General features: G+C 34.2%; 2 pseudogenes; both read left to right on the plus strand.

Annotated features, from left to right (window-relative positions):
* LOC107502714 overlaps nucleotides 1–25,704 on the plus strand; it is an 80,241-nt pseudogene that overhangs the window by 12,046 nt on the left and 42,491 nt on the right.
* Nucleotides 9,550–11,683, plus strand: LOC107499734 (annotated as a pseudogene).

Consider the following 25,704-nt stretch of genomic DNA (forward strand, 5'->3'; position numbering starts at 1 on the left):
CAGATAGACAATGGCAGTCAGATCAAAACATCCTCAGTCTTGCTCTACTTTAGTAACCATTCGTGTGTTCCTGCATTATTTCCAGATCACAGCAAGACCAGCTTCTGTCTGGGACTGGCCTACAGAACCCTGAGACCCGCCCAAGTTTGGGCTGGTATCATGAGCTGGGGAGCCCCCAAATAAGACCAAGACATCCCTCTCCTTTCGGATAACATTCGCAGCCTCACTCTCCTTCCTGGTGATCCTTCACTACCCACAGGTGCAGGTCTAGTCTGATTTGTGACTTTATCCCTTCGACCGGCTTTGATGTGGCTTCTTTATATTATCAGATGTGCATATTATGATCAGCTGGACTTCAGGTGATTATCCATGTTGATTATTTTATAATTTTCTTGTAATTTCAATGTAGACCTTGTGACAGTGTAAAAGTGCATTTCAATAACATCTTCCTTGTTCACATCTCCCCTCTTTATTCCAGCTGTGACTACTTTGGAAAATATGTTGTTATGGTTATTGGTATCAATTCCTCAGTAGGTCAGCCCCAAGGACAGGGCAGAGAGTGATATCTCCAGGTGCCAGCTGCCTAGGAGAAAATAACTCCCAAGGCTCCCAAGAAGAACAATAAAACAATATTGCCGCCAGAGTACAGATAACAAAACTAACCGCCAACATCTGCTTCTGTAATCTGCTTGCTTACATAATCAAGGCCCACCAGGATGTGGGTTTAGGCTTTATAATCTGTCTCTTCTGGAAGCTCGAGGCTGATTCTCTAGTGGGGAGAATCAGTCGCCGGCCGGCTAATAAAATCTCATAATTAATCTCAATTGGCTCTGTGGGTCTTAGATTTGAACATGCCTCAACAACCTGAGAGGGGCGAACCCTAGTCTGCCATCTTCCTCCCTTCTGTTTTTTTTTTAATACATAAACTAGACTAATCAAAAAAAAAAAAAAAGACCCACATGAAAAATCAGAAATGAAAAAAAAAGTGACAACTGACACCACAGAAGTACAAAGAATTATAAGAAAATACTAGAAGCAATTATATATCTATACATTGGATAATCTGAGGGGAAAAAATGGATAAATTCCTAGGAACATAATCTTCCAAGACTGAATAAAGTATAAGCAGGAAAAAAAAAAGATAGATTACTAGTAACAAAATCAAATCAGTAATTACAAAACTCTCAACAAATACAAATCTTGGACCAAATAGCTACATGGATCAATTTTACTAAACATTCAAAGAAGAATTAAGATCTATACTTTTTAAACCAGTCTAAAAGCTTCAAGAGGGGGGATGGCTCCCAATCTCCTTCTACAAGGCCATCATTATTATGATTATAAAATCAAAGATATTACATAAAGAATATAAATTGATATCCCTTAGGAAAATAGGTGCAAAAATCTTTAGCAAAATATTAACAAATCAAATTCAGCAATGCATTAAGAAGATCATACACCGTGATCAAGTTGGATTTATTACTGGGATGTAAGGGTGGTTCAATATTTACAAACTAATTAACATAATACACTAAATGAACAAAATGAAGAATAAAAATTTTATAATATCAATGAATACGGAAAAAATTTTTGACAAAATCCAGCATCTATTTATGCTAAAATAAACTTCAACAAAGTGGGGATATAGGGAATATACCTCAACATAGTAAAGGCCATATATGACATACCCGCAGCTCACATCATGCTCAACAGGGAAAAGTTAAAAACATTTTCCTTAATACATGAACAAGACAAGAATGTCCAGTTTCACTACTTCTATTTAACATACCATTGGAAATTTTTTTCATAGAAATCAAACAAGAAAAATAAAAGAAAATCATTCAGATTGATAAGAAGTAAAACTCTCACTATTTGCAGATGACATAATATTAAATATAGATAAACTTTATGATTTCAACAAAAAAAAAACCTCATAACTGATAAATGAATGCAGTAAAGTAGCTGGATAGAAAATTAATATCCAGAATTAGTTACATTTTTATATACCAGTAACAAACTATTAAAAAGAGAAATTAAGAAAACAATTCTATTTATAATTGTATCAAAAACAATGAAATAACTAGGAATAAATTTAACTAAGAAGGTAAAACTCCTGTAATCATCATAAGACATCGAATAAATTGAACACTATACTAATAAACAGAAGCATATATTATGCTCATGGATAGGAAGAATTAACATCATTAAAATGTGAATACTACATATTTAATGCAATCACTATCAATCTATAGATTTAAATCAATCCCTATCAAAACACCAATGACATTTTTTACAGAAGTAGAACATACAATTTTAAAACCTTATGAAACCACAAAAGACCCTGAATAGTTACAACAATCTTGAGAACGAAGAACAAATTTGAAGGAATTATGATAACCAATATCAAAATATACTACGAGGCTGTAGTCATCAAAACATATTGATATTGGCATAAAAACAGATGCTTAAATCAATGAAATGGAATAAAAAACATAGGAATAAGTTCACACTTATGTGGTCATTTAAGCTATGACAAAGGATGAAGGAATATGCAATGTAGTAAATACAGTCCATTCAATAAATGGTGTTGGGAAATCCAGATGGATAAATGGGGATAAAAATGAAGACTAAAACCATAGAACTCCTAGAAGAAAACACAAGCAGTAAACTCTGGCATTGCTCTTAGTAATATTTTTTTCTGATATGCTGCCTTTGGCAAGAAAAACAAAAGAAAAAGTAAAGAAATGGGACTACAACAAACAAAAAAGTTTTTTGCACAGCAAAGAAAACCATCAACAAAAGAAAAAGACAATCTGCTAAAGGAGAGAAGCTATTCACTAATGACACATGTGATAATGGTTAATATAAAAATTTATAAAGAGTTCATAACTCAACATCAAAATTCCCCCAACAATCCAATTCAAAATGGCAGAAGACTTAAATAGATATTTCTCCAAAGAGGAAATACAGATGACCAATAGACATAGGAAAATATGCTCAAGAACACTAATCATCAGAAAAATGCAAATTTCTAAACCACAATGAGATTTCACCACACCTGTCAGAATGGCTATTGTCAATAAATTAATAAAAAAGTGTTAGTTAAGATGTGGAATAAATGGGACCTTCATGTATAATTATAAATTGTTGCAACCACTTTGGAAAAAAATTCGGAAGTTCCTCAAATAATTAAAAAAAATAGAACTACATTATGACTCAGCAATTCTATTTCTGGGTATTTATTGAAAGAAATCCAAAATATTAATTCAAAAATATATATGTACCTCTATGTTCACTGTGGCACTATGTACAATAGCCAAGATATGGAAACAACTTAAGTATCTATCAATAGATGACTGAATAAAGAAAATTTGCTACAGCTCTTCTAGTAAGCAGCCTGAGGTATCTCTGAAAGTGGTTTTCTTTTTATTTAACCCAGAAAACCTCACATAATAATGCAATTCAAGAGGTTTAATCTTAGTGTTTAAGTTTTGTGAAACTGCCTAGGCCATCAAGAGTATGCATATATGAAAAGCCACTAAGTATCTGAAGGATGTTACTTTACAGAACCAATGTGTGCATGTTGTTGTTACAATGGTGGAGTAGGTCAGTGTGGCTGGCCCAGTGTGGCTGGACATAGGGTTGCTGGCCCCAAAAAAGTGCTGAATTTTTGCTGTGCATGCTTAAAAATGCAAAGAGTAATACTGAACTTAATGATTTAGATGTAGATTTTCTGGTCATTGAGCACATCCAGATGAACAAAGCTCTCAAGCTGTGGCACCGAACTTACAGAATTAATGGGTGAATTAACCCCCACATGAGCTCTCCCTGCCATATTGAGATGATCCTTACTGAAAACAAAAGCAGATTGTTCCTAAACCAGTACAGGATGATGCAAAAAGAAAAAGATATCCCAGAAAAAAAAAAAACAGAAGTAACAAAAACTTACGGCCTGGGAGTAAATTCAGCATCCATTAAAGGGGAGCCAGATACATGATGATGGAAAAAAAATTAGCCTTGGAATATGTGTATGCCATATTACTGAATTGCACACTTGAAACTTCTATAATTTTATAAACCAATGTCACTCTAATAAGTTTAATTAAAAAAAAAGATGTGGTACATATACAGAGTGAAATATTACTTACCAATTATGACAACATAAATGAACCTAGAGGGTATAATACTAAGTAAAATAAGTCAGATAGAGAAAGACAAATACCGTATGATCACACTTACATGTGGAATTTAAAAAGCAACATAAGCCAAAAACAAACAAAACAGAAACATACTCAAAGATACTGAAAACAAACTGATGGTTATCAGATTGAAGAAGGATCGGGGACCTGAGTGAAAAAGGTGCTGAGATTAAGAAGTAAAAATTGATAGTTACAAAATAGTCATGGGAATGTAAAGTATGACACAGAAAATATAGTTGATAATATTGTAATAACTATATATAGTGCCAGGTGGGTGCCAGACTAATTATGGAGTCACTTTATAAATTATGTAAGTGTCTAACCAGTATGTGCTATGCCAGAAATTAACATAAAGTAATTAATATTGAATATCAGTTATTATTGAACATTTTTTTTAAAAGAAAAAGAAAAAGAAAAATATTTTACTCATTCATTAACAAATATTTATCAACCTCAGGTCATATCCCAGAGATGGACCTAAAACTTTGGCAAAACAGGAAGAAAACATTCCCTATATAGATGAGAAAGAAATATGTAAAAGAAAAATCATAAATACATATACGATTTTGAAACATGTTAAAGAGAAAAAGTAAAATATAGATGAGGATTTTTTTCAGAGGTTTTCTTCTGAGTTGAGACTCAGCATAACAATGTAATGGAAGTCTCTGAATTGAGCCATGTATGGTCATATTTATCTTAAACTTCCCAGTATTTAAATTAATAGATTTTCTTTCATTATGCTAAATTATACTATGCTTATTTCACTTGACATACTACAGTCTTCTTTTTATAATATTCTTAAGATTTCTCCTTTTCTCTTTCTATTTCCATTTCTATCATTTATATATAGAGTATGTTTTGTGTATTGGTCTGGATTCTCCATAGAAACAGAACTAATAGAATATATGCAATATATAATATATGTATTTATTTATTATATGGAATCGGTTTATGTGATTATGGAGTCTGAGAAATCCCAAGATCTTCAGCTGACAAGCTGGAGAACAAGGAGAGCCAATGGTATAGTTTAGTCCAAGTCCAAAGGCCTGAATATCAGAAAAGTTGATGGTATAAATTTTATTCCAAGTCCAAATCCAAAGTCAGGGGGAAGATTAATATCTTAGCTTGAAGACAGTCAAACAGAAAAAGGGCTGGGGTGGGGAGGAGAGAGAGAAAGAGAGAAGGTTCTCACTTAGCCTTTTTGTTCTATTCAGGTCTTTGGTGGATTGGATGAGGCCCACCCATATAGGAGGAAGGGGATTAATCTTTTTTTTTTTTAGTCTATTGTCTTGTATGTTAATCTCATCCAGAAACATCCTCACAGACAAACCCAGAATGATATATAACCAAATATTTGGGTAACCCATGGCCTGGTCAAGTGTATACATAAAATTAACCATAATCTTATGTTAGTTTTTGTATTGTTACAATAATATTGAAGCTTAAGCATCCTGTAACAGCTGCTTTCATTAAAACGAATGCACAGATTTCTTTTTCATCCAGAAATGTTTTCTGACATTATGCATTAGAAATTTTGTTTTGTTTTATCTTTTTGGAAATTCCATATTTTTAGATTTTGAACTCCATATTTGATATACATTATCTTTTGTTTCTTCTCTTAATGTCTCTTTCTTTTACTTTAATAAAATGCATATGTATATATATTTTTTCTCTTCCTTAATCTAGGGTAGAGAGAAGAGTGGTGAAAATAAAGATTCTTGACAGCTTTTGTCTCACAGAATTCTAAAGAATGTAAATATAGAAATTAGAATTGATTCATTATAGTAATTGCTAGAAAACATAATTGAAGTCTATATTTTGTATTAAGCATATGGTATACTTGGGAGGGTCAGCTGCTTACTCCAAAAAAGCCAGTTTTAGAGTAGTGTGGTTCTGGTGGTTTGAGGATGAAGTCAATAGAGGTGGTACACAGTATTTACAGATAAAACTTTCCTGGAGACAAAGAGTTTCAATTTCAGTTTTGTTAGTATACTTTTCTCTGAATATGGAATTAAAAGATACCCAGAGCTATTTCTTTGTTTTCACGAATGAACCATATTGGGATACTGAAATATGTTTCATACTACATTTATTGAAAACCTGAGTTTAAATTCTAGTAAAGAGGAATGACTATTTTTCTTCCCGAAAAGTTTTTTCAAGTACATGAGAATGAGGAGAGAGCCAGTTTCTGAGTTCACAATTGTCAATAAATGATTCTAGAAATGTGACTGATTACAGTAATTTTTAGATTTATTTGAACAGATATTTTCAAAGAGTTGTGCAGTATCAAGGCTGAGGACTTGGCCAACACCCTGTGGAGAAACTTTTGTTTAGGAAGATACCCTGAGCAAACCAAATGTCTAAGAAACCCAGGAATTCAGCAGCTATTAGAACTGTTGTACACATTTGAAAATTGCTGAAAGTAGTAGTAGCTTCTTTCAGATTTTTGTTGGTAGCCTTTGAAAATGATATAAATTGAAAGAAAAAACCTCTGAGTTAGGAATCATCTCATTCAGGAGTTTCTGCTGCACTGAGGGCAAATGCTGGGAATTGCTAATAGAAACGTCTCTGCTGGAAGCCACTGATCTACAGCAAAGAGAGTCAATTGGAAGAAGACCTCATTGCCAGGTGTTTTTAATCCTTTTTGAAATCGCTTTATGAGTTATCCATAACTCGGAGGGAGAGGAGAGTCAGTGGATTGTTTTCATATTATCTCACTGAGAAGGAAGAATAACCATTTTCAGAAAACTTCACTTTTAACCTCATCTGAGATACAGGATAGGACAACACTGGAGACAAATGTAGGGCAGACATTTAATCAGTTTTTCTTCAATACCACAGTCCCTCTTATTTGTCTTGGGTTGAACCGTCAGAAAATTGCAGAAAAGATTGGGGATTATTAGGTTTCTAGGATCTTATCTACAAGGTTTCATCTCTAGGAATCTAAGAAAAAGTAGAGCATCATTTCTGTTAACTATACCTAAAAACTACACAACTTTCTTTATCCTCAAATCTGCTCTTTGCTGCACTTCTTCCAAGTCCCCATCCCTCACGCTGCATCCCTATGCACCTCTCCTCAGTGCAGAAAATACATCTTCATGATTCAGATGAACCTAAAGTAAAAGAAAGAACTTTGTTTCTTATTTTGCAATGATAAAGCAAGTCTTCGTCTTGGTGAAGCCCAAGGAAGAAAAGGGTTTCTCCCTCACATAAAAGATCTCAGAAAAGAAAGCTTTGCATTACCTCCTATGGTATTGGTTTTCCACATTCATTTCTTTTTTTATTAAATTTATTGGGGTTACATTGATTAATAGAATTATATAGGTTTCAAATGTATAATTCAGTGATACATCATATGTATATTGCATTGCGTGTTCACCACCCAAAGTCAAATTTCCTTCTGTCACCGTAGATTTGACCACCTTTATCTATCACTTTTCGTTTCTTAATTTGCAACAGCCTTCAGCTTCTAATGAGCTACCAAACAACCTGGGACTAATTGCCAACTAATTGTCAATACCAGTTTTTTTCCTGTTCCCTTTTTCTCCTATTGGACCTGTGAGATTTAGGGTCCATGATATGTTCATCCTCTTTACTTATTGAAAGAAGAATTGGAACTGTGCCAAAGCTAATGTTACTATAATGGCTCCCTGGAGTTTTAAAAAGTATAAATATAAACCAGCATGTTGGAGCCATAACTAATAAGAGACAAAACAAAATTTTTTAGTGATACTTTGGGAGATACTCAGAATTCACAGCAGAGGTAGCAGGAATAAAGTTTGGGACATTGAGATGTCAATAGTAGAAAGAAATATAATAGAAATGATTGTAGTTATATTAATTTTTGAATCTCGTTTGATTAAAAGATTTTTGGATTTCACTGAATTCTAATAGCTGTGCATTAGAGAGTCTCTTTTGAGTTATTTTCTATGGAAAATTGAGTCTAGATGTACTAATAGAGAAGTGCCAGTCACCAATGACAATTTTAGATATGTTCTAATTATCCCATGAACTTTAGTCTACTTGAAAGGAGAGAATGTGAGGAAAGAAAGACACGAATATAAATGGTAGCTTCAAAAAGTAGAGAATAGTGTAGTGCTTAATGGGAAATAAAATAAAATGATAAAATAAAATAAAATAATGAAATAAAATACAAAATAAAATGGGTGTCACCAACTGAACTGTAATAGGCACAGGAATGACTTCAAACAAATGCCAAAAATCATGCTCCCCAGAACTCATGGAACTGACTCCCATATCTGAAAAACTAATTCCTTTAGGAAGTCTTCCATGTATAAGAGAAAGGGCAGATACTTAATACTTTTTGTCAAGAATTCAACTTCCATTCTTGAATGTCACATTAAACTATTCTCCGGTTGTCACCAGAGAATAGTTTAATGTGACATTCAAGTCTAATAAGCAATGAATTAATTAGGTGAAAGGATGAGCTAAAGTCAACAATATTGTCACAAACATATACACAAATAGAAGTTTGGTCTAAATATTAATTCAGTCATCTTGTGAAAATAATATAATAGGGTTTAAAAATAAATTATAAAACCTTAGGCAGAAATATGCTTAAAATACATTCAAAAGGAAACTGAATAAAAACTGGTACCCATTTCCTGAAAATTAATATATTTAGCAAAAGCTGACATTTATTAAAAGTTTATAATGTATAATGCTCTACTAAATACTTTAATTTTCATAAGAAACTTGGGAGATGAAAAAAAACTGAAGCATAGAGAATTACGCAGATAATAGGTGACAGAGCTAGGGTTACACGGAAAGTTTTCAGATATATTCACTCTTTGATTGCTATTCAAAGAAGTCAGTGTGAAAAAATTACCTAGACTTTCATACCTTTTAATCCCCTCCCCTCCCCTTTACTATCCCCTCCAGCTTTCAATATGACAACCATCAAAATGCTCTAGGTGTCTCTGAGCTTGTTTCCATTGCTTACCTTGTTCTCTGTCTTACTCCACTCAGCACAATACCCTCTAAGTTCATCCAATAGTCATGGGTATATAGAGTATAACATGAGGAATAGAGTCAACAGTATTGTAATAATTATGTATAATGTCAGATGGGTACTGGATTTATCAGGGTCATCACTTCACAAGTTATATAAATGTCTAATCGCCATGTTATGCACCTGAAATTAATATAATATTGTATGTAAACTATAATTGAAGAAAATAAAAAATAAAAAAACTTTATTTATTTATTTAGTAATATTTTTAGGCGAAGCAAACTTTGGTTGACCTCACAAATTGCAAGAGCCTTGTCAGTTTACAATCCCTTATTTTTTTTATGCCTTTAGCACCTGGTCTTTCTAGGTGGTCTCCTATCCAAGTACTAACCAGGCCTGACCTTGCTCAGCTTCCGAGATCAGATGGGATTGGAAAATTTTTTAAACTGCAAAAAGTTATCTAAACTTAAAAACTATAAGAGATGCAGAAATGTCACTGAAAACAAATATAATTTGAGTTTTTTTAAACAATTCCAAAAATTGATATGATTGATAGGGCGTTTCTTATTGGTATTTGTTTTCCCCCTTCTCCTATTTATTGTTCCTCAATCCATAGTGGGACTGACTACGCATCTTTTAGAGTAAATAATCTTTTTCTTCATTCCTATTTTCTGCAGGTCAATCTCAGAGATCTAGTCGACCAAGCTAATTTCTCTGTGACAGAGTTCCTGCTGCTGGAATTCTCCAACCTTGGAGCAATCCACACCATTTTATTTGCTATTTTTCTCTGCTTATATCTGATTATCCTGAATGGGGACATCACTATTGTCACTGTAATCTACCTAAATAGTAACCTCCACATATCAACTTCTTTCTGGGGATACTGTCCTCTTCTGAGACATGCTACACTTTCATCATCCTGCCCAAGATGCTCATCAATCTGTTGTCTCTGCTGAGAACAATTTCATGTATTAACTGTGCCATTCCTAGGTTCTCCTTTCTTGGTTTTGCTGTCACTAATTGCATGCTACTGGAGTCATGGGTTATGACCACTATATTGCCATTTGTCATCCACTTCAGTACACTATCTTTATCAGCTGGCAGGTATGTAGACAACTGACAGCCACTTGTGCTGTGGTTCATTTTATTTTCTCATTGATGGGCTCCCTCTTAGCCTTCGAACTCCCTTTCTATGGCCCATAGAAGATCAACCACTATTTATGTGACATCTCACTAGTTATCCAGCTTGCCTGTACTGATATCTATATCAGTGAACTGGCCATCTTCATTGGTAGAGTTCTAGCCCTCATAGTTTCCCTGATTTTCATTTGCATCTCTTTCATCATTATTGTTCAACTATCCTGAGGATCCCATCAGCCAAAGGCAAGTGAAAAGCTTTCTCCACTTGTGCCTCCTATCTAACTGTAGTTGCTGTCCACTATGGCTGTGCTTCCTTTTTGCCTCCTGTGACCATCATCCAAATAAATATTCATCCAGCAAGGATAGACTTATGACAGTGACCCATAATTGTGACTCCATTGTTCACTCCCATGGTATATAGCCTCAGGAACAAAGCTGTTCAGACGGCCATTAAAAAAGTGATTGGCAGGCGAGGATTTTATCATAAGGCTCTATAATGAGAATACTTCACATCAATGAAAATGCCCTTTCTGAGGACGTAGGGAAAAATATAATGTTGATGATACTGTTGTCTTTACAGCCTCATGGTGCAAGTTCCTCTATTTGGTGGGTTTTGTTGGAGTGCAGCTTTAAACTTGGGTTAATTGTTAATCAGGTCCAAGTATCAAATACCTTTAAGCTTGTACAAATAGATATTTTGATTTTTTTGCATACTTAATTAAGAAAGATTTCAGTCTTTTCCATGAAGAATAAGTAACCTATTGTCAATGGTAATTCAGTATAAAAGGTTCGGCTATCAAAAATTCTTATTGATTTAAAATATCTTGGCAGGGCTCTTTTTAAAAATGGAAAAAATTAAATAAATCTAATTAAGAATTAGTAATATAACCATGAGCTGCTAGAGTTGGAAAGGACCCTAGCTATCATTGACAATTGTTGTGTCATTGCAAGAGACTCACCTGCAATATTACAGTCTCTGACTGCTAAATAGAAAGACATATGACTGTTGAACATCTCTGAGTGTTCTAAGGTTTTACCTTTACATATTTTTCTCCTTTTGGTTCTATTTCTTGTCTCTGGAGATGAATAGCTTGTAATTAATATTTGACTTACAACAGCAATTTAAATATTTGAAGATGGATAATGTATATTTTTTTAAAAACACCTTTAAGCCAGCTGATGAGTCCTTTGATCTTTATGAAGTATCAGAGTTCACAAATCCCTCAAAATCCTGATCATCACTGATATAATCCCATTCATCTACTTTTGCTTCTACCTCCCTTCACCTTGTGGTCAAATTCATAAAGTCCTCTCTAAAACTAAGGTCCATGAGTTTAGTACCTATGTTTTCTTCTATGCAATTTATTGTTTCAGGTCTTTTATTTAGGTTTTTGATTATTTTGAGTTCATTTTGGTTTATGGTGACAGATAGCAGTCTAGTTTCATTCTTTTGCATGTGGCTTTCCAATTTTTCCAGTTCCATTTATTGAAGAGGTTTTCTTTTCTCCATTGTCTGTTTTTTGGCTTCTTCATTGAAAATTATTTGCCATATATATGTGAGCTTATTTCCGGGCTCTCAGTTTTGTCTCATTGGTCTGTGTCTCTGTTTTTCTGCCAATACCATGCTGTTTTGATTTATTGTCACTTTGTAATATAAGTTGAAGTCAGACAATGTGATACCTTTGTCTATGTTCCTTTTTCTCAGACTTGCTTTGGTTATTTGGGACTTTTGTGAGTTCATACGAATCTAATGATTTTTTGCTCTATTTCTTTAAAAAATGCCATTGGATTTTTTATGAGGATTTCATTAAATCTGTATGTTGTTTTGGGTAATATGGCCATTTTAATTATGTTGATTATTTCAATCTATTAAAAGAATATCTTTTAATTTCTTTCTTCAATTTTTTTTAATAATGTCATAGTTTTCAATGTGTAGGTCCTTTGCATCCTTTGTTAAGTTTATATCTAAGTATTTTATATCGACCTAAAAAGCTTTCAAACAGAAAAGAAACCACCAACAAAACAAAGAGGCAATTGAGTAAATAGGAAAAGATATTTACAAATAATGTCTTCAATAAGGAGCTAATATCCAAAATATATAAAGAACTCATACAACTCAACAATAAATCAAACAATCTAATTAAAAAATGGGCAGAGAAACTGAATAGACACATTTCCAAATAAATCATACAAATGGCTAAGAGACAAGTGAAAAGATGCTCAACTTTACTAGCAATAAGGGAAATGGAAATCAAAACCACAATGAAATACCATCTCACGTCTGTTGGAATAGCTAACATCAAAAGGTCAAGCAACAACAAATGTTGCAGAGGTTGTAGGAAGAAAGAAACCCTCAAACATATGAAACCCTCATTTACATGAATGCAAATTAGTATAGCCACTATGGAAAACAGTATGGCAGTTCCTAAAAAATTAAACTAGATTTACCATATGACCCAGCAAACTCTCTTCTGGATATCTAGACCCCAAATTTGAAAAAAAAAATTACTTGTAAAAAATGCACCCTGATGTTCATTGAAGCATTATTCATGGTGGCCAAGATATGGAAACAACTGAAGTGTCCTCCAACAGATGATTGAATAAAGAATACACGGTATATCTATACAATGGAATACTACTCAGCCATAAGAAAAGATGGAGTAGTGCCATTTGTGAAAACAGAAATGGATCTTGAGAATATGCTAAACAAAATAGATCATATGGAAAGATTTGAGAACCATATAATTTTACTTACATGTGGGGTAAAAACTGAAAACAAATGAACAAGCATTAACAAACAAAAAAGCTCATAGACACAGATAACAGTTTAGTGGTTACCAGAGGAAAAGGTGTGGAGGAATCGGTATGGGTAGAGGAGGTCAAGTGCATTGTGATGGAAGATTTGACTTTGAGTGGTGAACACGCCATGCGATATATATGAGATGTATCTTTGAATTGTACAATTGAAACTTATCTGATTTTATTAATCAATATCACCTCCAATAAATTTAATAATAATAAAAATCCTAGCCATTTTTCTGAATTATTCTCAAGATATTTTTCATCTTGTGAAGAGTATTTTCAAATGAGTTACCAAGAAATGGTGCAATATTCTAGGTGATTTAGGATGATTATCTTTCTTGTTTTGGAAGTCAATTTCATGTTAATACAGCCTAAGTTTCTTTGCTGTCACTTATGAGCTCTATTACTTGTGTGCACTTCTCTGACTCCTATGCCTTTTGGACTAAAGGATTCTGTTTTATAAAAGCCTATTTTTATTGGTTTAGTTTAGTTCTATTATTCTTTAAGGCAATCTCCTATTTAATATTTGTTCCCTTAAATCTTTACCTTTGACATGAGACCAGTACGTCAGCTCTTTTTGTATCTCATTTATAATATCCAGCCTATTGATTGTCTCCCTTTAACTCTTTTTGTTACTTCTTTACTTCTTCTAGGCTTGAATGATAAACAGTATATGTATTATGTAAATACACAATTCATAGCGGTAACATGAATTATAATACTTATTTATACACAATAGAAAAAGTACTATGCTTAAATATCAATGCCTACCAAGGCCTTGTTGTGAGAGTCATGGTAATATAGTCAGATGTTTTCCATTTTTGTCTTAGATGCTTCGAAAAATAAAATCACTTAGCCAATAAATTTTTTTTTTTGAAATCTACACACTTGACTTCTGCTACATTGCATCATGAAAATTATAGAATACATGTTCTTTACCAACATCTGTGACTCCTAAAAATTAATAAGCCACTCATTGTACAAAGTACATTCTTAGAAAGAATGTAAGCATGATGAGTAAAGTAAAACAAATTAATTTATGATGTCATACGAATGACCTGTATTACAACAGGATCTAGGCAATTTTATAGCAATCAGAACGGTGAAAGCAAGAGCTTATGGGAAAATTGGACGTTACTTTATAACATGGAATTAGAAAATCTTTTGAGATGTTTGAAAGGTCTCCTCTATTGTATGTGCCACTCAGATATTGAGTCATGCTGTAGTTTTGTTCTCTGTCCAGTCTCTCATGTCCCCTAACATACCTCTTATGAGTCACTTTTGTGACAATGATACCTCTATAAAAGTGATGCTATTTATAGCTATTCTTAAAGCTTGTGTTCTATTGATCAATAATTTCCTTTTACCTTCATTTTAACAGAAACCCACTATAATGAAATTGAGTAGAAAAAGGTACAGAGGGAGTTGTTATTCAAATCCAGAGATCATTCTGAAGATGGTCTCTTCCCTTAAACATTCTTCTCTTCTCTCCCTCAACAGAGAAGATATTTTTTCTGGTTCTACAGTGAAAAAGTCAAGCCATCCCTTTTGATTATTACTATCCCCAGAATTTTATTATAAATATTTATCCTTTTAAAATGATAATTAATGTAATATAACAGGAGATAAATGGTGCATTGAAAGGCTCTAACTGCTACAAACTAGCAATTTAAACTAAGCTTTCTCTTTAGCAGTTGAATGCTACTAGAGAAAACTGTATAATGAATTAGATTATTATAAAAATAATAATTAACAACCTCTGTGGACACTAAAAACCATTTAGTAAATATTTGTTACAAATTTTAATAAAAATTAACCTATTTTATACAGAAGCTATTGCACATATGTTCATTTCTACTTAAAACAATCAGCTACTCTCCCCTTCCTAAACTTCTTTCACCTTCCAAGTATAATGCTTATCTGATGATACAGTATCATATTTAGAGAAAAACATTAGATAGCAAACTGAAACTCCCCTTTTCCTTGTCACTGAATTTACAAATGTACTTACACCACAATTATTCTATTTTTTTCTCCTGTTGTAGTAGAAGTAGTCCTCTTTAGCTTTTTAAAGTATCATTTCCTTTTCATAGTCTCTGCACTTTGTCTTTTTATTTATTAGTGCTCCCTTGTTCCTCTCCATGTAATCAAATATGTGTGTGTATGTACATGTGTATTCTCCTACAACATGTATTGAGGATCCAACATTCTGTGAATAAAGAAAAAGAATGAGTGTGTCTCTGTTTTATCAGGTTGGACACTTTTAGTCTTGTTATACCAAATCACGCATACCCTCCAACATGTAGATCTGAAAAATGTTGGAGCAGCTTCAAAGGAACTCAGATAATTGATCCTTGTGATTTGTGAGGATATTGTTTTACATGAGAAAAAGCAGCCTTAGCATAGATATTGGAAAACTGAGGGGTGGAGGAATCAACTAATATCAATTTAATAAATTAAAGCCATCTGTCAGCATCTATCAATTATTCGCTCTTTCTTCAACTATTTACTAAGCAACTGTTCCAACAGACGAGATGAGGTGAAAGAAATACATTTCTTTCAAAGTATTGAATCTACGACTTACTTCCTCAAACTCCTCACATAGGTAAGAGGAGTGGTTCTTTTTTTATTAAATAAGAGGTGCTGAAAGTTATATTTGTATACGTTGTAAATAATGTTCCTTTTTTCTTATTTGGTTAACTTTCCTATACTTTTTAAAATTAAAATATTATCCATATTTATATATTTAAGTTAATGGATATTAATAAGGTAAGTAACTTCTGCTCCTACTAAGATGGATCAATAAAAATTAGACTTGGACTTGAACCCCTACTTTGAAAAAATAAACATTGGAAAATTATACAAAACAAGTTTTCAGACCTTGGACAACAGGCAGTACAAAAAGTGGTCCCTGAAAGAAAAGACACAATTTCTCCATCTTATGACCCGGAAACAGTGTCCAGAGTGCAAAACAGAAATATGGACCCCAAAAACAAATCCTAAGAGGATTCTAACTTTTAGTTTTAAAAAGTATTAAAAGTGAGAATGAAGGTTGAGAGCCCTTATGCCTCCCCACCGAAAAAGTTTTCTCTGACTGAGTTCAGCTGGAAACTTATATTATGCAAATAACTATGTCTTAGTATATCTTGTTAAAGATTTAAAAAGTGCACAAAACACAAATACAAGAAATGGCCCTGATGATGTGAGATAAATAAGTTTTAAATATGTAAATACTAAATGTTAGAAGTTCAGTTATTAAAATTTTTAGCAGAAAGGGTATCCAAAGTGTCAAGCATTTTACTAAGTTATTGGGACAGCGATTGGAGTTTAGAGATGATGAAGGGCTATTTTTCAAGGCAGAGAACTGGAGAGGAATTTGCAAATAGAGAGAGCTCCAAATATCTGCAAAGAGATCCTATCAAGTCGTTGGCAGATTAATGATTCACACACCTCTGAGAAGAAATTACCTGTTACAGAGGGTATGGAAAGAACTACTGGAAGCAATAAACCCAACAATATTTAGAGCTAACACAGGGAGAGTTAACATTCCCTGTGGCATTAGTGAAAAGACTTAGTAGTGGGAATAAAGTAGCACTACCTTGAAGGCTGCTCTTAAAGAAGATTTGAAAGAACTCAACTGATTTTACATGAAATGCCATCACACCAGAACAAAGTACAGTCAGTCAACGAATATAACAAGATCCAGCAAAAATCTTAAAATCTGCATTTTTGACATCTAATTAGAAGATACTAGACATGTAAAGATGCAGGAGAAATATGTTCCATGAGCAGGAGAAAAACTATTCAAGAAGCAGATCCAAAACCAAGAGAGATGAGAGAATTAGTGGTAAATAACATTAAAATGACGATTATAAATATATTCTATGTGATCAATAAGATAGAGAAAAACATAAGCATGACAACATAAATGAACAATGTGAAAAGATCCAACTATACATATTTCCATCTGATGAAAATATATACCATCTGAGGTGAAAAATACACTGGAAAGGACAAGTTGGTTTTATTGTCAAGTAGACAGCAAAGAATAATTGAGAAGTTAGATGTCCTATGTGGTAGTATTGTCAAAGGAGCAGAAGTGGGGTATATAATTCAAATTTATAATGAGAGTAATAAGTTACTGCATTTGGATCTAGAAATGTTTGAACTACATGAGAGCAATAAACAGGCTTTATACTTTTTCTGCATCTATTGAGATTACCATGTGTTTTTGTCTTTTATTCTATTAATACGGTGTACTACATTGATTTTTATTTGTTGAGGCGATTTTGCATTCATGTATTTAAATGCACATGGTCATAGTATACAATCCTTTTTATATATTGCTGCATTTGATTTGCTAATATTGAGGGTTTTTGTGTCTGTAGGTACAAAAAGATTACTTTATACTTTCCTTTTCTTTTCATGTCTTTTTTTCTGGTTTTAATATTAGGATAATACTGACCTCATATAATGTGTTGAAAAGTATTTTCCCCCTTTCTTTTTTTGTGAAGGTTTGATACAAATTCTCTGAACATTTGGTAGAATTCACAGGAAGAATTCTGGGTCTGGTATTTTCTTCATTGGTAGCTTTTAAATTATTAATTCAATCTTTTTTTTTTTGGTTATACGTCTTTTATATTTTCTATTTATTCTGAGCTCTTTTCAGTAGTTCGTAACTTTCTAGGAATCAGTTTAATTTACAATAGGTTATCTAATTGCTGAGATAAAAATGTCCATAATGCTACTTTTTTCCCAGTTTTATTAGAAATAAAATAGACAATTAGTTGCTCATATTTACATTGTACAATTTCATAATTTTTTAAAAATTATGATTGGCATACAATATTATTTTCAGTTGCACAACATAGCGACTATATATATATATATATATATATATATATATATATATCACTCATGGTCGCCCCACTAAATCTAGTATCCCTCGTCCCCTTCACATATTTATTACAACATTGTTAACTATTTTCCTTATGCTACACGTTATATCTCCATGTCTATTTTGTAACTATCCATTTGTACTTTTTAATGCCTTTGCCCTTTTTCACCATCCCCCCAAATCCCTTTCTGTCTAGCAGCCCTCAAAATATTCTCTGCACTTACAAGTTTGTTTCTGCTTTTATTGTTGTTTATTTTGTTCTTTAGATTTACATATGTGGGAAATCATGTGGTATTTGTCTTTATCTGACTTACTTCATTCAGTGCAATACCCTCTAGGTTCATCAAGGCAATATATTTTCCCATCCCTTTCCTTTCAGTCTGTGTGTCTTTTAAACTGAAGTGAATCTCTTGTAGGAAGCATATGCTAGGGGGCTCGTTTGCTTATCCATTCATCTTCACTATCTTTTGGTTGGAGCACTTAATTCTTTTCCATTTGAAGTACTTGATAAATATGTAGCTATTACCATTCTTTACGTTTTTGATACACATTTTTTCTTCTTAAAAAAGCTCCTTTAACAATTCCTGTAATACTGCCTTGATGTTAATGAATTCCTTTAGCCTATTTTTGTCTAGAAAGACCTTTATCTGTCCTTCGACTTTAAATGATAGCTTTTCAGGGTAAATTATTCTTGCTTGTATATCCCGGATTATCAACACTTTGAATATTTTTTGCCAAGTCCTTTTGACCTGCAAAGTTTCTTATGAGAAATTGACTGCCAGTCTTATGGGAGCTCTCTTGTAGATAAATAATTACTTTCTGTTGCTGCTTTTAAGATTCTCTCTTTTTTATTTAAACTTTGGCATTTTAATTATGATGTGTCTTGGTGTGGGTTCATTTTTGGGGGGAACTCTCTGAGCCTTCTCTTGTTGTATATCTATTTCTTTCACCAGATTAGAGGGAGATTTCCATAATTATTTATTCAAATAGCTTTTGACTTATTGTTCTCTCTCTTCTTCAGGTACCCCTATGATACAAATCTTTTTACATTTAATTTTGTTCCATAGGCTTCCTAAATTATTATTATAGTCTTGGCTTCTTTATTCTTTCCATTCTGATTGGATGTCCTTGATGTCCCAACCCTCTACATTGGTGGTTCAATCCTCTTCTTCATCCACTCTATTGATTTCCTCTAATGTACTCTTCTTCGCAGATAATGTCGTCTTCATTTCTGACTGGTTCTCTTTTATAATTTCCATATCCATTTTTATGTCTTTTATCTCATTTTTAAAGTCCTTACTGAGTTCATCTACACTTCTGCTATGATCATTAAATATCTTTATAATCAGTGTTTCGAACTCTGTATCTGTTACATTGCTTGACTCCATTATTTCTGAATCTCTGTTCTGTTCTCTTATACGGTTTCTGCTTCTTTATCTTCCCATTTTGGCTTCCTTCCTGTGTCTGTTTCTACGTACTAAGCAAAGCTCCTAAGTCTCCCAGTCTTATTAGTATGACTGTGTGTAGTAGGTGTCCAGTGGCACAGTCCTGAGAGGGGTTCATCTGCAGGCCAAGTTTAGCCTCAACCTGTGCTCCTCTGGGGCCACCTATTAAGAATTAGCAAACAATCCACAGATGCTGTGTTTACAATTGCCTCAAGAGGCATTGCCAGAAATAGAGGCCAGCTGCCATCAGTGTGAGTCTTGGAGCTGCTCAGCAAGGAGCACTGGGCTTGCCAAGGATACAACTGGATGTGGCTTGGGTAGGGCCGTGAGTTGGAGGAGGCAGAGTTTCAAGGAGTCCTCTGGGCAGAGCAACCCCTGTTGTCCAGTTTGGTGACATCTTAGCTATGGTAGTGTTGCATCCACACACTGGGATGAGGGAGGGCTCAACAGAGAAACAATGGATACCACCAGCACTTCTGCCTAGGAGAAAGCCCCACCTCTGGCTCTCACTCCATCAACTCTGTGTCTCCCCGTAAGTCCCTGGTGCACCTCGATCGGTCAACCTGGTGCTGGTGCTCAGAACCAGTGAGTTCATCACAGCGAAAGTTCATTCCCTTTAAGAGGCAGCTGCAGCTGACCCATTCAACTCTCCAGGACCAACAGCCTTGCATCTTAACCCCTTTCTACCTTCTAACATTGAAGGGTGATATCTTATTTCTCTCCCTAGTGGTAGGGCTTCGGTTCATCTAGACCTCAGGCACTCTGCTTGCTGTTTGCTCCATGTTTCCATCACAACTTTGATTTGGTTGCAAGAGGGATAAGCAAAGCCTCTATCATCTATGCCATTTTGTCTGGGCTCTTCCATAATTCTACCTTTTAATCTTTTTTATTTCTGTATACCAATAGTATTTTCACTTTTTCTTTTCTGATTTTAGTAATTTGAGGCTTCCTCTCTTTTTACTTGGCAAGCGTAGTTAAAGACTTGCCAATTTTGTTGATACTCTCAAAGAACTAACTTCTAAATTTGGCAATTTTCTCTATTGTGTCTAGTCTTTATATCTAATTTAATTAATTTCTTCTCTAATCTTTAGTATTTATTTTTCTTCTTTTTATAATTTGAATGTTTTTATTTCTTTATCTGTTTATTTTTACAATTCAACAGTAAGTCATGTGCGTGTATGTATGTATATATAGATAGACAGATAGATATATAGATAGATGGATGGATACATACATACATACATACATACATACATAGCATTGTGTGTTTAACCTTTAGTATCTTGTAGGTCAGCCCTTCTAAAGACAAATGCTCTCAATTTTTATTAATAGATAACTTAATTTATTTGTTTTGAAAATTAACTGAAGAATAAACAAGACAGATTTTTCTGTTTAACAAACTTTTCTTTTCAAAACTTAAACATTTTTTATATTTTGATTTTCTTAAATTATAGTTGAGGTAAAATATATTAGTTTCAGAAGTACAACACAATGATTATACATTTATATAACTTATGAAGTGATCAATCTATAATTCCAGTACCCATCCAACACCATACATAATTATTACAATACTACTGAGTGTATTCCTCATGCTATACTCACAGCCCCATGATTATTTTTTAACTACTAATTTGTAACTCTTAATCCCCTTCTCATATTCCTCTTCCCACTCCCCTAATCTCACAGCCTTCAAAATGCTCTCTGTATTTATGATCTTGGTTCTGTTGTTTGTTTACCCTGTTCTCTATATTCTACATATGACATTTGTCTTTCCGTCTGACTTACTGCACTGAACATAATACCCTTTAGGTCCATCGATGTTATTGCAGATGGGAAGATTTCAATCTTTTTTATGACTGAGTTAATATCTTCTTTAACCATTTACTCATTGATAGACACCCAAGGCGCCTCCATATCTTGTCTACTGTAAATAATGCTGCAATGAATACATGAATTCTAATATTCCTTCAAAGTAATGTTTGGGGTTTCTTTGCTCAAATACCCAGAGTGAGATAACTGGATCCTTCTTTGTCTCTTGTTATAGCCTTTGTTTTAAAGTCTACTTTGTCTAGTATAAGTATTGCTACCCCAGATTTATATTTGTTTCCATTATCATGAAACATTTCTTTTAATCCCTTTGCTTTCAGTTTTTGTGTGTTTTTTGATCTGGTGAGTCTCTTGTAGGCAACTTATGTAAGAACCTTATTTTCTTATCCATTTGTACACCTTATCTTAAACCACTTAATCCGTTGACATTTAAAGTAACTGTTGCTAGATATGCAATTATTGCCATTTTATTATTCACTTTTTTATCATTTTTTTTCTTCTTCTTAAAGAAGTTCCCCTAACATTTCTTGTAATACTGCTTTGATGATGATGAACTCCCTTAACTTTTTCTTGTCTGGACTCTTTATCTGTCCTTTGATTCTAATGATGTTTAGCTGGGTAGAGTATTCTTGGTTGTAGTCCTTGCTTTTCATTATGAATATTTCTGGCCAAAACTTTCTGGCCTGCAAAGTTTCTGTTGAGAAATCAGCTGACAGTCTTGTGGGAGCTCCTGGTCAGTAACTAACTGCCTTGTTCTTGCTGCTTTTAATATTCCCAGTTTGTCTTTAACTTTTGGCATTTTAATGAGAATATGTCTTGGTGTGGACCTTGTTGGATTCTCTTGCCTAGGACTCTGCCCATCCTGGGCTTGTATGTCTATTTCATTTACCAGGTTAGGAAAGTCTTCAGCCATTATTTCTTGAAATATGTTTTCAATTTCTTTTTCTCTCTCCACTTCTTCTGGTATGCCCATGATGCGAATATTGGTATACTTAATGTTGTATCGAAGGTCTCTTAAACTATCCTCATTTTTTGTGTGTTCATTTCTTGTTGCTGTTCTGATTAGGTATTTCTGCTACCATATCTTCTAAATTAATTATTAAATTATCTGCTTCATCTAATCTAATGTTAATTCCTCTTAAGATGTTCTTCCTTTCAGTTCTTATATCCTTAATTCCTGACTGGTTCTTTTTTATGTTTTCTATCTCCACTTTTATGTTTTCTATCTTTTTGTTCAAGTTGTCATTGAGTTCGTCTGCTCTTTTCATAAGTTATGGAGCATCCTTATAACCAGTGTTTTGAACTCTGCTCTGGTAGATTGCTTGTCTCCATATTGTATAGTTCTCTTCTGGGAGCTTTTTTCTGTTCTGTCATTTGGGAATTTTTTTTTGTCTCTCCATTTTATCTGCCTTCCTGTGTTTGTTTCTATGTAATACATAAGGCTGCTATGTCTCCTGGTCTTCGTTGAATGGCCTTATGGAATAGGTGTGCTATGGGTTCTATTGGCACAGACTTCCCTGGTCACTTGAAATGGGTGCTTCATGTACGTCCCTTGTATGGGTTGTGTGAGCATGTGTCTTCCTGTCATAGTCAAACCTTGGTTACTGTTTGCTTGTCAATGAAAAAGACCGATCCTTGGGCCAATTAGTTGTGATGACTTCCATGACCAATGGAGGAGCTGTTGTACAGGTGCTGATTTGCTTTAGCAGGGCTCTGATGCCTTATCAGTTTGCCCTTTGGGTGTTGTCCTCAGATGTGATCTCAGGTGTTACTCAGGCTCAAACCAAATCCAGCCACTGGGAGTGCAAGTTGAGGCCTCCTGAGAAGGGCCCTGCCATAGGCCAATCCCATCTTCATCCCATGCACTGCCGGGGCTACATTGCATGAGCCACCAGACAATCCACAGATGGCTACCACCCATGATGGACTTAGAAGTGCCTTGAGAAGCTAAGCCACAAACTTAGGCCAGCTGTTAATAATGCCTGGCTTAGGGCTGCTCAGGAAGAGCTACAGGCATGCCATGTCAAGATGCAACTTGTTTTAGTTTTGTAAAGCTTTGAGAAATTTTAGGAAATTTTGTGGCATAACTCAAGATAACCTGTTTGTATGGAAAAGCCACTGGAAGCAGGTTGATGGGCCTGCATATTGGGAGGGATGAGGTCTCAAGGAATCACCAGGGCAGGGTGACCAGTGTTAGCTACATGAATGGAGACTCAGATATAGTGCCTGCCTTGGTCTTCAAGCTGGGCAGGGGAGTGTTAAACAAAAGTAAATATCCTTTGCCAGCACTCTGGTCTGGGAGAAAGCTCCTCTGCAGCCTTTGCCCTGAAGCCAGACAACTCAGTTCCTCTCCATATTTTCCTGGCACCTTCAGAGCTGCTTCTGGAGCTCAGAGTGAGTGAGTCTATCAGCAAGCAAGCCCATGTGTGGGTTTCTTAAGATGAAAGTCTGAGACTCCCTCAGCCCTCTGTCTAACTTAGCCACAACCTTCACTGGTTTTTATAGACACTCTTTGCACTCTTTGCACACTCAGGCAAGCTTTTTACAACTCTGTTTTAGCTTTTATTCCCTGCCTGTGCAGATTTTTTAAATCTGTTAAATGTAAAAGATTAAGGCATTCTCAGATCTTTCCTGAGCATACACATAGCCCTGTATATTCTGCATATATTTTTAGATTCTTACGGACTATGCTCTTTATGGATATCCAAGTTTGAAAAATTTCCTTTACAATTTTTTAGTCAGCTTTTTTTTTTTTTTGCCCCACCTGATATTGTTGTCTTAGGTATCTATATGCTAAACAGTGGTTATTGGCTGTTTTGTTTTTAACTATTGCTCCAGGAAAAATGACTGTTCATTATGAGCAAGCCCTGAGTCAGGTTAAATTAAAAAATGCCCAGAGAGCAGAGTTTTCCAGAGAATAGTGGACAAGTTAGATCTGACACATTTCTGGGAACAGGGATTTGGTAGATCTCAAAATCATTCTACCATCTTTAGTGCCTAATTAGATGCTGGTACTCACAGCTATATTTATTGTTAGGTGGTTGGTATTTAAGAATGTCGTAGAACTTGAGAGAGAGTTGGGAATATGGCAAGTTAAAATGCCTCAGAGCCCACTGTTCTTAGAAAGATTCAGTTATTTTTCTTAGATGAATGCTCCTTTCATCTTTGCCACCATTTGGTTAATGTATATAGTTCTGAAAAAGTAGATTTTGAAAAAGTTTTGCAAGTGTTCATATTCCTTTCATGGAGGAATTGACTTTTGGAGAGCCTTAACCCATTATTCAAGTAACAAATTGGTCCACAAGCTCTCTTTAAATAGACGATGACTTTTTTTTTTTTATTCAATTCAGAAAGGTGAATGGGAGAATCTAGAAGATAACTGGAAATCCCTGTCTGAACATCTGTTCCCATAACGGTCTTCAGGGATTCTGCCACTGGGCCTACCGCTTCTGAGCATACCCCTAGAAAACTAGGAAAGGCTGATTGAATGTACAATGGCTCTAGCCAAACATGTTTTTACTGTAAAATATCTAAAAAAGCACAAGTTACCACCTCTATTATTTTGTCTTCTGGTATCTATTTTCCTCTTGGAAACCCAATTGGGCTATATATCAGCATGTATCATTAGCTATGTGGATGATGCCTGGACTCCTTGAAGTTTATGACAAGTTTGATAGATTGTGATATCCTAATTGTAACCCATATAAATAGATGGTGAGAATGTGAGATAGTGCAGTTGCAGTGGAAAATCGTTTCATGGTTCCTCAAAATGTTAAACATAGAAATGTTTTATAAGCCAGCAACTTCAGTCCTTGGTATATACTCAATAAAATTAAAGCAAGCATTTAAACAAAAACTTGTATACAACTGTTTATGACAAGATTATTTCCTATAATCGGAGGTGAAAACAACCCAAATGTCTATTAACTAATGAATGGATAAAGCAAATGTGGTATATCTCTAAAACAGAGTATCTTACAGCCATATAAAGGAATAAATACTGATACATGTTACTACATGGGTGAATCTTGAAGATATTATGTTACGTGAAGAAAGCCAGACACAAAAGACCACTTAGTGTATGATTCTTTATATATAAAATATCCAGAACAGGCAAATCCAACAGAGACAGAAGACAGATTAGTGATAGCCAGGGGTTGAGGGGAGACAGGTAATGGGAAGTGATTGATTAATGAGTTTCCTTTTGGGGTGATAAAGATGGCCTGAAACTAGATGGTGGTAATGGTTGCATGTGAATGTGCTAAATGACACTGTACTAACTTAAACACTTTAAAATGGTTAAAACAAATTTTCACATTATGTATATTTAACCATAATAAAAAGTTTATCATAATTCCTAATAGAGTGTCTGACCTACTAGAGATACTCAATAAACTTATTCAATGAGTGAATTACAGT

Source organism: Rousettus aegyptiacus, unplaced genomic scaffold (assembly GCF_014176215.1).
Source record: "Rousettus aegyptiacus isolate mRouAeg1 unplaced genomic scaffold, mRouAeg1.p scaffold_m13_p_17, whole genome shotgun sequence".
NCBI classification, from domain to species: Eukaryota; Metazoa; Chordata; class Mammalia; order Chiroptera; family Pteropodidae; genus Rousettus; species Rousettus aegyptiacus.